We start from the raw sequence: 13,580 nt of genomic DNA on the forward strand, positions 1-13,580 counted from the left end.
TTGGATGTATGAGATGATCCTGTTGTAATAGTTAATATCGACTTGCATGTCGATGGTACGGCAACCGGCAGGAGCCATAGGGTTGTCTCTAAACTAACGTTTGTGCTTGTATATGCGTTTACTATATTGCTAGGACGTAGCTTTAGTAGTAATAGCATGAGTAGCACGACAACCCCGATGGCGACACGTTGATGGAGATCATGATGATGGAGATCATGGCGTGATGCTGGTGACAAGAAGATCGTGCCGGTGCTTTGGTGATGGAGATCAAGAAGCACATGATGATGGCCATATCATGTCACTTATGAATTGCATGTGATGTTAATCCTTTATGCACCTTATCTTTCTTAGAACGATGGTAGCATTATGAGGTAATCTCTCACTAAAATTTCAAGACGAAATTGTGTTCTCCCCGACTGCGCACCGTTGCGACGGTTCTTCGTTTTGAGACACCACGTGATGATCGGGTGTCATAGACTCAACGTTCACATACAACGGGTGCAAAAAAGTTGCACACGCGGAACACTCGGGTTAAGCTTGACGAGCCTAGCATGTGCATACATGGCCTCGGAACACATGAGACCGAAAGGTCGAGCATGAATCGTATAGTTGATATGATTAGCATAGAGATGCTTACCACTGAAACTATTCTCGACTCACGTGATGATCGGACTTGAGATAGTGGATTTGGATCATGTACCACTCAAATGACTAGAGAGATGTACTTTTTGAGTGGGAGTTCTTAAGTAATATGATTAATTGAACTAATTGTCATGAACATAGTCTAATGGTCTTTGCGAATTACGATGTAGCTTGCGCTATAGCTCTACTATTTTTATATGTTCCTAGAGAAAATTTAGTTGAAAGTTGATAGTAGCAAATTTTGCAGACTGAGTCTGTAAAACCGAGGATTCTCCTCGTTGCTGCGCAGAAGGCTTATGTCCTTAATGCACCACTCAGTGTACTGCACCTCGAGCATCGTCTGTAGATGTTGTGAACATCCGACATACACGTCTCTGAGGACTACACGATAGTTCAGTGCAAAATACTTAATGGCTTAGAAGCAAGGCGTCGAAGACGTTTTGAAACATCACGGAACATAAGAGATGTTCTAAAGAGATGAAATTGTGATTTCATGCTTGTGCCCTTGTTAAGAGGTATGAGACCTCCGACAAGATTCTTTGTCCACGAAGTAAAGGAGAAAAGCTCAATCGTTGAGCGTGTGCTCAGATTATCTGAGTACGACAATCGCTTGAATCAAGTGGGAGTTGATCTTCCAGATAAGATAGTGATGGTTCTCCAAAGTCACTGCCACCAAGCTGTGAGAGCTTCATGATGAACTATAACATATCAAGGATAGATACAATGATCCTTGAGCGATTCACGATGTTTTACACTCCGAAGGTAGAAATCAAGAAGGAGCATCAATAGTTGATGGTTAGTAAAACCACTAAGTTTCGAGAAAGGCAAGGGCTAGAAGGGATACTTCGTGAAACGGCAAAGCAGTTGTTGCACTAATGAAGAGACCCCAGATTAAACCCAAGCCCGGGACTAAGTGCTTCTGTTATGAGGGGAACGGTCACTGAGGCGGAGCAACTCTAGATACTTGGTAGATAAGAAGGCTGGCAAAAGTCGAAAGAAGTATATTTGATATACATGATGTTGATGTGTACTTTACTAGTACTCCTAGTAGCACGAGGGTATTGGATACCGGTTCGGTTGCTAAGTGATTAGTAACACGAAATGAAAGCTATGGCATAAACGGAGACTAGCTAAAGGCGAGGTGACGATACGTGTTGGAAGTGTTTCCAAGGTTGATATGATCAAACGTCGCACGCTCCCTCTACCATCGGGATTGGTGTTAAGCCGAAATAATTGTTATTTGGTGCTTGCGTTAAGCATGGACATGATTGGATCATGTTTATTGCAATACGATTATTCATTTAAAGAGAATAATGGTTACTCTATTTGCTTGAATAATCACCTTCAATGGTTTATTGAATCTCGATCGTAGTGTTACACATGTTCATGATATTGGTGCCAAAAGATACGAGGCAATGATGATAGTACCACTTACTTGTGGCACTGCCGCTTGAGTCATGTTGGTATAAATTGCATGAAGAGGTTCCATGCTGATGGATCTTTATACTCACTTGATTTTGAATCACTACTGACATGCAAATCATACCACATGAGCAAGGCCTTGTTTTCATTGAGATGAAACAAGATAGTAACTTGTTGGAAGTGATACATTTTGATGTATGCAGTCCAATGGGTGCTGAGGCACGCAGTGGATATCATTATGTTCTTACTTCAATGACGATTTGAGTAGATACAAGAGTATTTACTTAATGAATCACAAGTCTGAAATATTGAAAAGATCAATTCTGTTTCGGAGTGAAGTTCGTCGTAACAAGAGGATAAACTGTCTACGATATGATTATAGAAATGAATATCTGAGTTACGAGTTTTGGTACGCAGTTAAGACAATGTGGAAATTGTTTCGCAGTTCATGCCACCTGGAACATCATAGTGTGATGATGTGTCTGAACGTCATAGCCACGCACTATTTGGTATGGTGCATGCTATGATGTCTCTTATCGAATTACCACTATCGTTTATGGGTTATGCATTAGAGACAACCGCATTCACTTTAAATAGGGCACCGCGTGTTTCCGTTGAGATGACACAGTATAGACTGAGGTTTAGAGAAATCTAAACTATCGTTTCTTGAAAGTTTGGGGCTTCGACACTTATGTGAAAAAGTTTCAGTCTGATAAGCTCGAACCCAAAGCGGATAAATGCATCTTCATAGGATATCCAAAATAGTTGGGTACATCTCCTATCTCAGATCCGAAAGCAAAGTGTTTGTTTCTAGAAACGGATCCTTTCTCGAGGAAAGGTTTCTCTCGAAAGAATTGAGTGGGAGGGTGGTAGAACTTGATGAGGTTATTGAACCATCACTTCAACCAGTGTGTAGCAGGGCGCAGGAAGTTGTTCCTGTGGTGCCTACACCAATTGAAGTGAAAGCTGATGATGGTGATCATCGAGCATCGGATCAAGTTACTACAAACCTTGTAGGTTGACAAGGTCGCGTACTACTGCAGAGTGGTACGGTAACCCTGTCTTGGAGGTCATGTTGTTGAGCAACAGTGAACCTACGAGTTATGGAGAAAGCAATGGTGGGCCCGGATTCCGACAAATGGCTGGAGGCCATGAAATCCGAGAGAGGATCCATGTATGAAAACAAAGTGTAGACTTTGGAAGAACTACTTGATGGTCATAGGACTATTGAGTAAAGATGGATCTTTAAAAGGAAGACAGACGATGATGGTGATAAGTCACTATTAAGAAAAACTCGACTTGTCGCAAAGATGTTTCCGACAAGATCAAATAGTTGACTATGATGAGACTTTCTCACTCGTAGCGATGCTAAAACTCTGTTAGAATTATGTTAGTAGTTGCTGCATTATTTATGAAATATTGCACATAGGATGTCAAAACATTGTTTCCTCGACGGTTTCCTTGAGCAAACATTGTATGTGATACAACGAGGAGGTTTTGTCGATCCTAAAGATACTAGCAAGTATGCAAGCTCCAGCGATCCTTCAATGGACTGGTGCAAGCATCTCGGAGTTGGAATATACACTTTGATGACATGATCAAAGATTTTGAGTTTGTACAAGGTTTATGAGAAACTTGTATTTCCAAAGAAGTGAGTGGGACCACTATAGAATTTCTGATAAGTATATGTGGTTGACATATTGTGGATCAGAAGTAATGTAGAATTTTTGTAAAGCATACAAGGTTGTTTGAAAGGAGTTTTTCAAAGGAATACCTGGATTGCGCTACTTGAACGTTGAGCATCAAAGATCTATGAAGATAGATCGAAAGCGCTTAATAGAAGTTTCAACAAGATGCATGCCTTGACAAGTTTTTGAAGGAGTTCAAAATAGATCAACAAAGAAGGAGTTCTTGGTTGTGTTGTAAGGTGTGAATTTGAGTAAGACTCAAAACCCGACCCCGGCAGAATAAAGAGAATAGACGAAGGTCGTCTTCTATGCCTTGGCTGTAGAATCTGAAGTATGCCATGCTGGGTACCGCACCTGATGTGTGCCTTGACTCAAAGTCCGTTGAGAGGTACATAGAGTGATCCATGATTGAATCACTAGCAGCGGTCAAAATTTATCCTTAGTAACTGATGGACTAAGGAATTTTTCTCGATTATGGAGGTGGTTAAAGAGTTCGTCGTAAAGGGTTACGTCGATGCAAGCTTTGACACTAATCCGAATAACTATGAGTAGTGAAACGGATTCGTATAGTAGAGTAGATATTTGGAGTATTTTCGAATAGCACATAGTAGAAGCATCTATAAGATGACATAAAGATTTGTAAAGAACACACGAATCTGAAAGTTTCAGAACCGTTGACTAAAACCTCTCTCACGAATAAGACGTGATCAGACCCCATAACTATATGGGTGTTGGATTCCTTGGAATCACATGGTGATGTGAACAAGATTATTGACTCTAGTGCAAGTGGGAGACTGTTGGAAATATGCCCTAGAGGCAATAATAAATTAGTTATTATTATATTTCTTTGTTCATGATAATCGTTTATTGTCCATACTATAATTGTATTGATTGGAAACACGGTGCATCTGTGGATACATAGACAAAACACTGTCCCTAGTAAGCCTCTAGTTGACTAGCTCGTTGATCAAAGATGGTCAAGGTTTCCTGACCATAGGCAAGTGTTATCACTTGATAACGGGATCACATCATTAGGAGAATCATGTGATGGACTAGACCCAAACTAATAGACGTAGCATGTTGATCGTGTCATTTTGTTGCTACTGTTTGCTGCGTGTCAAGTATTTGTTCCTATGACCATGAGATCATATAACTCACTGACACCGGAGGAATGCTTTATGTGTATCAAACGTCGCAACGTAACTGGGTGACTATAAAGATGCTCTACAGGTATCTCCGAAGGTGTTCGTTGAGTTAGTATGGATCGAGACTGGGATTTGTCACTCCGTGTGACGGAGAGGTATCTCGGGGCCCACTCGATAATACAACATCACACACAATCCTTGCAAGCAATGTGACTTAGTGTAAGTCACGGGATCTTGTATTACGGAACAAGTAAAGAGACTTGCCGGTAAACGAGATTGAAATAGGTATGCGGATACCGACGATCGAATCTCGGGCCAGTAACATACCGAAGGACAAAGGGGATGGCATACGGGATTATATGAATCCTTGGCACTGAGGTTCAACCGATAAAGATCTTCGGAATATGTAGGATCCAATATGGGCATCCAGGTCCCGCTATTGGATATTGACCGAGGAGTCCCTCGGGTCATGTCTACATAGTTCTCGAACCCGCAGGGTCTGCACACTTAAGGTTCGACGAAGTTTTATGCGTATTTGAGTTATATGGTTGGTTACCGAATGTTGTTCGGAGTCCCGGATGGGATCACGGACGTCACAAGGGTTTCTGGAATGGTCCGGAGACGAAGATTGATATATAGGATGACCTCATTTGGTTACCGGAAAGTTTTCGGGCATTACCGGAAAAGTTTCGGGCTCATCGGTAGTGTACCAGGAGTGCCGGGAGGGGTGACGGGGACCATCGAGAGGGGTGTCACGCCCCAAGGGGTCTCATGGGCTATGGGTAGAGATAAACCAGCCCCTAGTGGGCTGGAATAAGTTCCCACTAAGGCCCATAAGGTTTGAGAAGGGAAAAACACAAGGTGGAAAGAGTTTCCAAGTGGGAAGGTGGAATCCTACTCCAAGTAGGATTGGAGTAGGACTCCTCCACCTCAAATTTCGGCCAAACCTTGAGGGTTTGAGGCTGCCTCCTCCCCTCCCTCCCTCCTATATATACTGAGGTATTAGGGATGATTTGAGACAACTTTGCCACGGCAGCCCGACCACATACCTCCACGGTTTTTCCTCTAGATCGCGTTTCTGCGGAGCTCGGGCGGAGCCCTGCTGAGATTAGATCACCACCAACCTCCAGAGCGCCGTCACGCTGCCGGAGAACTCATCTACCTCTCCGTCTCTCTTGCTGGATCAAGAAGGCCGAGATCATCGTCGAGCTGTACGTGTGCTGAACGCGGAGGTACCGTCCGTTCGGCACTAGATCGGAGCGGATCGTGGGACGGATCGCGGGACGGTTCGTGGGACGGTTCGCGGGGCGTATCGAGGGACGTGAGGACGTTCCACTACATCAACCGCGTTTCTTAACGCTTCTGCTGTGCGATCTACAAGGGTACGTAGATCGGAAATCCCCTCTCGTAGATGGACATCACCATGATAGGACTTCGTGCGCGTAGGAAAATTTTTGTTTCCCATGCGACATTCCCCAACAGTGGCATCATCAGCTAGGTTCATGCATAGATGTCTTCTCGAGTAGAACACAAAAGTTTTTTGTGGGCGGTGATGTGCGTTTTGCTGCCCTCCTTAGTCTTTTCTTGATTCCGCGGTATTGTTGGATTGAAGTGGCTCGGACCGACATTACTCGTACGCTTACGAGAGACTGGTTTCATCGCTACGAGTAACTCCGTTGCTCAAAGATGACCGGCGAGTGTTGGTTTCTCCAACTTTAGTTGAATCGGATTTGACCGAGGAGGTCCTTGGATGAGGTTAAATAGCAATTCATATATCTCCGTTGTGGTGTTTGCGTAAGTAAGATGCGATCCTACTAGATACCCATTGTCACCATGTAAAACATGCAACAACAATTAGAGGACGTCTAACTTGTTTTTTCAGGGTATGCTTGTGATGTGATATGGCCAACGATGTGATGTCATATATTGGATGTATGTGATTACAAAAACCTATATGTACCATCCATATTGCACTTGTATCACCATCTCTTCGCCGAACTAGTGCACCTATACTATTTACCATTGTATTGGGTGTGTTGGGGACACAAGAGACTCTTTGTTATTTGGTTGCAGGGTTGCTTGAGAGAGACCATCTTCATCCTACGCCTTCTGCGGATTGATAAACCTTAGGTCACCCACTTGAGGGAAAATTTCTACTGTCCTACAAACCTCTGCGCTTGGAGGCCCAACAACGTCTACAAGGAGAAGGTTGCGTAGTAGACATCAAGATCTTTTCTGGCCCCGTTGTTGGGGAGGCTAGGTAAGCGGCGCTAACATCCCGTCAACGAAGCTCTTTTCTGGCGCCGTTGCTGGGGAGGTTAGCGCTTGAAGGTATATCTTTAGATCTTGCAATCGAATCTTTTTGTTTCTTGTTCTTTCTCTAGAAAACTACAAAAAAATGGAATTGAGGATGCCTCATATGCTCCACCTTTTCAATGTCTTTCGTGAGCATGATGGGAAGGAAAGTTGTGCTCAAGTGCTAAAAGAAGAATTACATAGGATGCTTGGCATAGAATATGTGAATGATGAGCATGATTGCAATGTTCTTAGCATGAATTCTTTGAATACCCATGATGCTAATGATATGCAAAGCCACAAGCTTAGGGATTCTATATTTGATGAAGATGATCTTTTTAGTTCTTCCACTTTGAATGATAAAATTATTTCGATGAAAGCATGCCCCCTGTCTATGATGATTATTGTGAGGATACTTATGATTTGAAGAAGAGGGATGATAAAACTTGTCATACTCTCGAGAACCCCTTTGCTAAACCTTGCTTTCATTGTAGACACAACTTGTAGTGCTCAAGTCTTTTACTATACTCCCACTACTATTCTTGAGAATAGATTTCCTTATGTGGAGAGTAGTAAAATTCCTATGCTTGTAGATCATGAAAAGAAAGCCTTAGGTGCTGGTTATATTGTTGAATTCATTCATGATGCTACTGAAAATTACTATGAGAGAGGATCATATGCTTCTACTTATTGCAATAGTATCAAGCTTCCTCTCCATGTGTTGAAATTTTTGAAGCTATGCTTGTTTTGCCTTCCTATGCTAGTTGATTCTTGCTCCAATAAATTGTTTGATCACAAAATCCCTATGCATAGGAAGTGGGTTAGACTCAAATGTGCTAGCCATTTGCTCCATGATGCTGTCATTGTGTTTCAATTCTTACCTTTTATGTGAGCATCATTGAAATCAATGCCTAGCTAAGGGCGTTAAACGATAGCGCTTGTTGGGAGGCAACCCAATGAATAAATTTTTCTTTGCTTTTTTCTTCCTGTTTCGTTTTCTCCACACCATCATAATTCTGTTATGATTGTGTCTTTTGTGTTTCTTTTTGTGTTTGTGCCAAGCAAAACCGTTATGATTAGTCTTGGTGATGATTGTTTGATCATGCTGGAAAAACACAGAAACTTTCTGCTCACGAAAAGAATTTTCATTTTTATTATGTAAGAGATTTTGCGTTGGTTCTTTTTGCTGCTGATTTCTATGCAAATTCTTCAGACTTTCGGAAATTTTCAGAATTTTTGAAGTACCAGAGGTATACGAAATATACAGATTGCTACAGACTAGTCTGCTGTTAACAGATTCTGTTTTTGTTGAGCTGGTTGCTTATTTTGATGAAACTATGGATAGTATCGGAGGGTATTAGCCATTGAAGATTGAAAATACAGTAACCCAATATCAGCACAAGTATAATTTAATTTTTCTACAGTACCTAAGGAAGTGGTGGTTTGCTTTCTTGTACTAATGTTATCACGAGTTTCTGTTTAGGTTTCGTGTTGTGAAGTTTTCAAGTTTTGCATGAAGTTCTTATGGACAAAGAGATAAAGAGTGGGAAGAGCTCAAGCTTGGGGATGACCAAGGCACCCCAAGAGATTCAAGGATGCCGTAAAAGCCTAAGCTTGGGAATGCCCCGGGAAGGCATCCCTGTTGGAAATATGCCCTAGAGGCAATAATAAATTAGTTATTATTATATTTCTTAGTTCATGATAATCGTTCATTATCCATGCTATAATTGTATTGATTGGAAACACAATACTTGTGTGGATACATAGACAAAACACGGTCCCTAGTAAGCCTCTAGTTGACTAGCTTGTTGATCAAAGATGGTCAAGGTTTCCTGGCCATAGGCAAGTGTTGTCACTTGATAACGGGATCACATCATTAGGAGAATCATGTGATGGACTAGACCCAAACTAATAGACGTAGCATGTTGATCGTGTCATTTTGTTGCTACTGTTTTCTGCGTGTCAAGTATTTATTCCTATGACCATGAGATCATATAACTCACTGACACCGGAGGAATGCTTTGTGTGTATCAAACGTCGCAACGTAACTGGGTGACTATAAAGATGCTCTACAGGTATCTCCGAAGGTGTTAGTTGAGTTAGTATGGATCAAGACTGGGATTTGTCACTCCGTGTGACGGAGATGTATCTCGGGGCCCACTCGGTAATACAACATCACACACAAGCCTTGCAAGCAACGTAACTTAGTGTAAGTTGCGGGATCTTGTATTACGGAACGAGTAAAGAGACTTGCCGGTAAACGAGATTGAAATAGGTATGCGGATACTGACGATCGAATCTCGGGCAAGTAACATACCGAAGGACAAAGGGAATGACATACGGGATTATACGAATCCTTGGCACTGAGGTTCAAACGATAAGATCTTCGTAGAATATGTAGGATCCAATATGGGCATCCAGGTCCCACTATTGGATATTGACCGAGGAGTCTCTTGGGTCATGTCTACATAGTTCTCGAACCCGCAGGGTCTGCACACTTAAGGTTCGACGTTGTTTTATGCGTATTTGAGTTATATGGTTGGTTACCGAATGTTGCTCGGAGTCCCGGATGAGATCACGGACGTCACGAGGGTTTTTGGAATGGTCCGGAAACGAAGATTGATATATAGGATGACCTCATTTGATTACCGGAAGGTTTTCGGAGTTACCGGGAATGTACCGGGAATGACGAATGGGTTCCGGAAGTTCACCGGGGGGGCAACCCACCCCGGGGAAGCCCATAGGCTTTGGGAAGACAAACCGGCCCTTAGTGGGCTGGTGGGACAGCCCCAAGGAGGCCTATGCGCCAAGAAAAGAAAATCAAAGGAAAAGAAAAAAAAAGAGGGAAGAAGTGGGAAGGGAAGGGGACTCCTCCCACCAAACCAAGTCCAACTCGGTTTGGGGGGGGGGGGAGTCCTCCCCCCCTTTGCTCGGCCGACCCCTTGGGAGTCCCTTGGACCCCAAGGCAAGGTCCCCCTCCCTCCTCCTATATATATGGGGCTTTGAGGGTAGATTTGAGACGACTTTCTCACGGCTGCCCGACCACATACCTCCATAGTTTTTCCTCTAGATCGCGTTTCTGCGGAGCTCGGGCGGAGCCCTGCTGAGACGAGATCATCACCAACCTCCGGAGCGCCGTCACGCTGCCGGAGAACTCTTCTACCTCTCCGTCTCTCTTGCTGGATCAAGAAGGCCGAGATCATCGTCGAGCTGTACGTGTGCTGAACGCGGAGGTGCCGTCCGTTCGGTACTAGATCGTGGGACTGATCGCGGGATTGTTCGCGGGGCGGATCGAGGGACGTGAGGACATTCCACTACATCAACCGCGTTCTCTAACGCTTCTGCTGTACGATCTACAAGGATACGTAGATCACTCATCCCCTCTCGTAGATGGACATCACCATGATAGGTCTTCGTGCGCGTAGGAAATTTTTTGTTTCCCATGCGACGTTCCCCAACAGTGGCATCATGAGCTAGGTTCATGCGTAGATGTCTTCTCGAGTAGAACACAAAAGTTTTTGTGGGCGGTGATGTGCGTTTTTCTGCCCTCCTTAGTCTTTTCTTGATTCCGCGGTATTGTTGGATTGAAGCGGCTTGGACCGACATTACTCGTACGCTTACGAGAGACTTGTTTCATCGTTACGAGTAACCCCCTTTGCTCAAAGATGACTGGCAAGTGACGGTTTCTCCAACTTTAGTTGAATCGGATTTGACCGAGGAGGTCCTTGGATGAGGTTAAATAGCAACTCATATATCTCCGTTGTGGCGTTTTCGTAAGTAAGATGCGATCCTACTAGATACCCTTGGTCACCACGTAAAACATGCAACAACAAAATTAGAGGACGTCTAACTTGTTTTTGCAGGGTATGATTGTGATGTGATATGGCCAACGATGTGATGTGATATATTGGATGTATGAGATGATCATGTTGTAATAGAAATATCGACTTGCACGTCGATGGTACGGCAACCGGCAGGAGCCATAGGGTTGTCTTTATACTAACGTTTGTGCTTGCAGATGCGTTTACTATTTTGCTAGGATGTAGCTTTAGTAGTAATAGCATAAGTAGCACGACAACCCCGATGGAAACACGTTGATGGATGATCATGGTGTGGCGCCGGTGACAAGAAGATCGTGCCGGTGCTTTGGTGATGGAGATCAAGAAGCACGTGATGATGGCCATATCATGTCACTTATAAATTGCATGTGATGTTAATCCTTTTATGCACCTTATTTTGCTTAGAACGACGGTAGCATTATGAGGTGATCTCTCACTAAAATTTCAAGACGAAATTGTGTTCTCCCCGACTGTGCACCGTTGCTACAGTTCGTCGTTTCGAGACACCACGTGATGATCGGGTGTGATAGACTCAACGTTCACATACAACGGGTGCAAAACAGTTGCGCACGCGGAACACTCGGGTTAAGCTTGACGAGCCTAGCATGTGCAGACATGGCCTCGGAACACATGAGACCGAAAGGTCGAGCATGAATCGTATAGTTTATATGATTAGCATAGAGATGCTTACCACTGAAACTATTCTCGACTTACGTGATGATCGGACTTGAGATAGTGGATTTGGATCATGTACCACTCAAATGACTAGAGAGACATACTTTTTGAGTGGGAGTTCTTAAGTAATATGATTAATTGAACTAATTGTCATGAACATAGTCTAATGGTCTTTGCGAATTACGATGTAGCTTGCGCTATAGCTCTACTGTTTTATATGTTCCTAGAGAAAATTTAGTTGAAAGTTGATAGTAGCAAACTTTGCAGACTGAGTCTGTAAAACCGAGGATTGTCCTCGTTGCTACACAGAAGGCTTATGTCCTTAATGCACCACTCGGTGTGCTGCACCTCGAGCGTCGTCTGTGGATGCTGTGAACATCCGACATACACGTTTCTGATGACTACACGATAGTTCAGTACAAAAAACTTAATGGCTTAAAAGCAAGGCGCCTAGAACGTTGTAAAACGTCACGGAACATAAGTGATGTTCTAAAGAGATGAAATTGTGATTTCATTCTTGTGCCCTTGTTAAGAGGTACGAGACCTCCGACAAGATTCTTTGTCCACAAAGCACAGGAGAAAAGGCTCACTCATTGAGCATGTGCTCAGATTGTCTGAGTACGACAATCGCTTGAATCAAGTGGGAGTTAATCTTCCAGATGAGATAGTGATAGTTCTCCAAAGTCACTGCCACCAAGTTGTGAGAGCTTCGTGATGAACTATAACATATCAAGGATACATACAATGATCCTTGAGCGATTCGCGATGTTTGACACTGCGAAAGTAGAAATCAAGAAGGAGCACCAATAGTTGATGGTTTGTAAAACCACTAAGTTTCAAGAAAGGCAAGGGCTAGAAGGGATACTTCGTGAAACGGCAAAACAGTTGCTGCACAAATGAAGAGACCCAAGATTAAACCCAAACCCGAGACTAAGTGCTTCTGTAATGAGGGGAACACTCACTGAGGCGAAGCAACTCAAGATACTTGGTAGATAAGAAGGCTGGCAAAAGTCGAAAGAAGTGTATTTGATATACATGATGTTGATGTGTACTTTACTAGTACTCCTAGTAGCACGAGGGTATTGGATACCGGTTCGGTTGCTAAGTGATTAGTGACGCGAAATGAAAGCTACGGCATAAACGGAGACTAGCTAAAGGCGAGGTGACGATACGTGTTGGAAGTGTTTCCAAGATTGATATGATCAAACGTCACACGCTCCCTCTACCATCGGGATTGGTGTTAAACCTAAATAATTGTTATTTCATGCTTGCGTTAAGCATGAACATGATTGGATCGTGTTTATTGCAATACGATTATTCATTTAAAGAGAATAATGGTTACTCTATTTTCTATAATAATCACCTTCAATGGTTTATTGAATCTCGATCGTAGTGTTACACATGTTCATGATATTGGTGCCAAAAGATACGAGTTGATGATGATAGTACCACTTACTTGTGGCACTGCCGCTTGAGTCATGTTAGTATAAATTGCATGAAGAGGCTCCATTCTGATGGATCTTTGTACTCACCTGATTTCGAATCACTAGTGACATGCGAATCATACCACATGAGCAAGGCCTTGTTTTCATTGAGATGAAATAAGATAGTAACTTGTTGGAAGTGATACATTTTGATGTATGCAGTCCAATGGGTGCTGAGGCACGTAGTGGATATCATTATGTTCTTACTTCACTGACGATTTGAGTAGATACAGGAGTATTTCCTTAATGAATCACAAGTCTGAAATGTTGAAAAGTTCAATTCCGTTTCAGAGTGAAGTTCGTCCTAACAAGAGGATAAACTGTCTACGATATGATCATGGAAATGAATATCTGAGTTACGAGTTTTGGTACGCAGTTAAGACAATGTGG

The sequence above is a fragment of the Hordeum vulgare genome, chromosome 7H (assembly GCF_904849725.1).
Source record: "Hordeum vulgare subsp. vulgare chromosome 7H, MorexV3_pseudomolecules_assembly, whole genome shotgun sequence".
Classification (NCBI taxonomy): Eukaryota; Viridiplantae; Streptophyta; class Magnoliopsida; order Poales; family Poaceae; genus Hordeum; species Hordeum vulgare.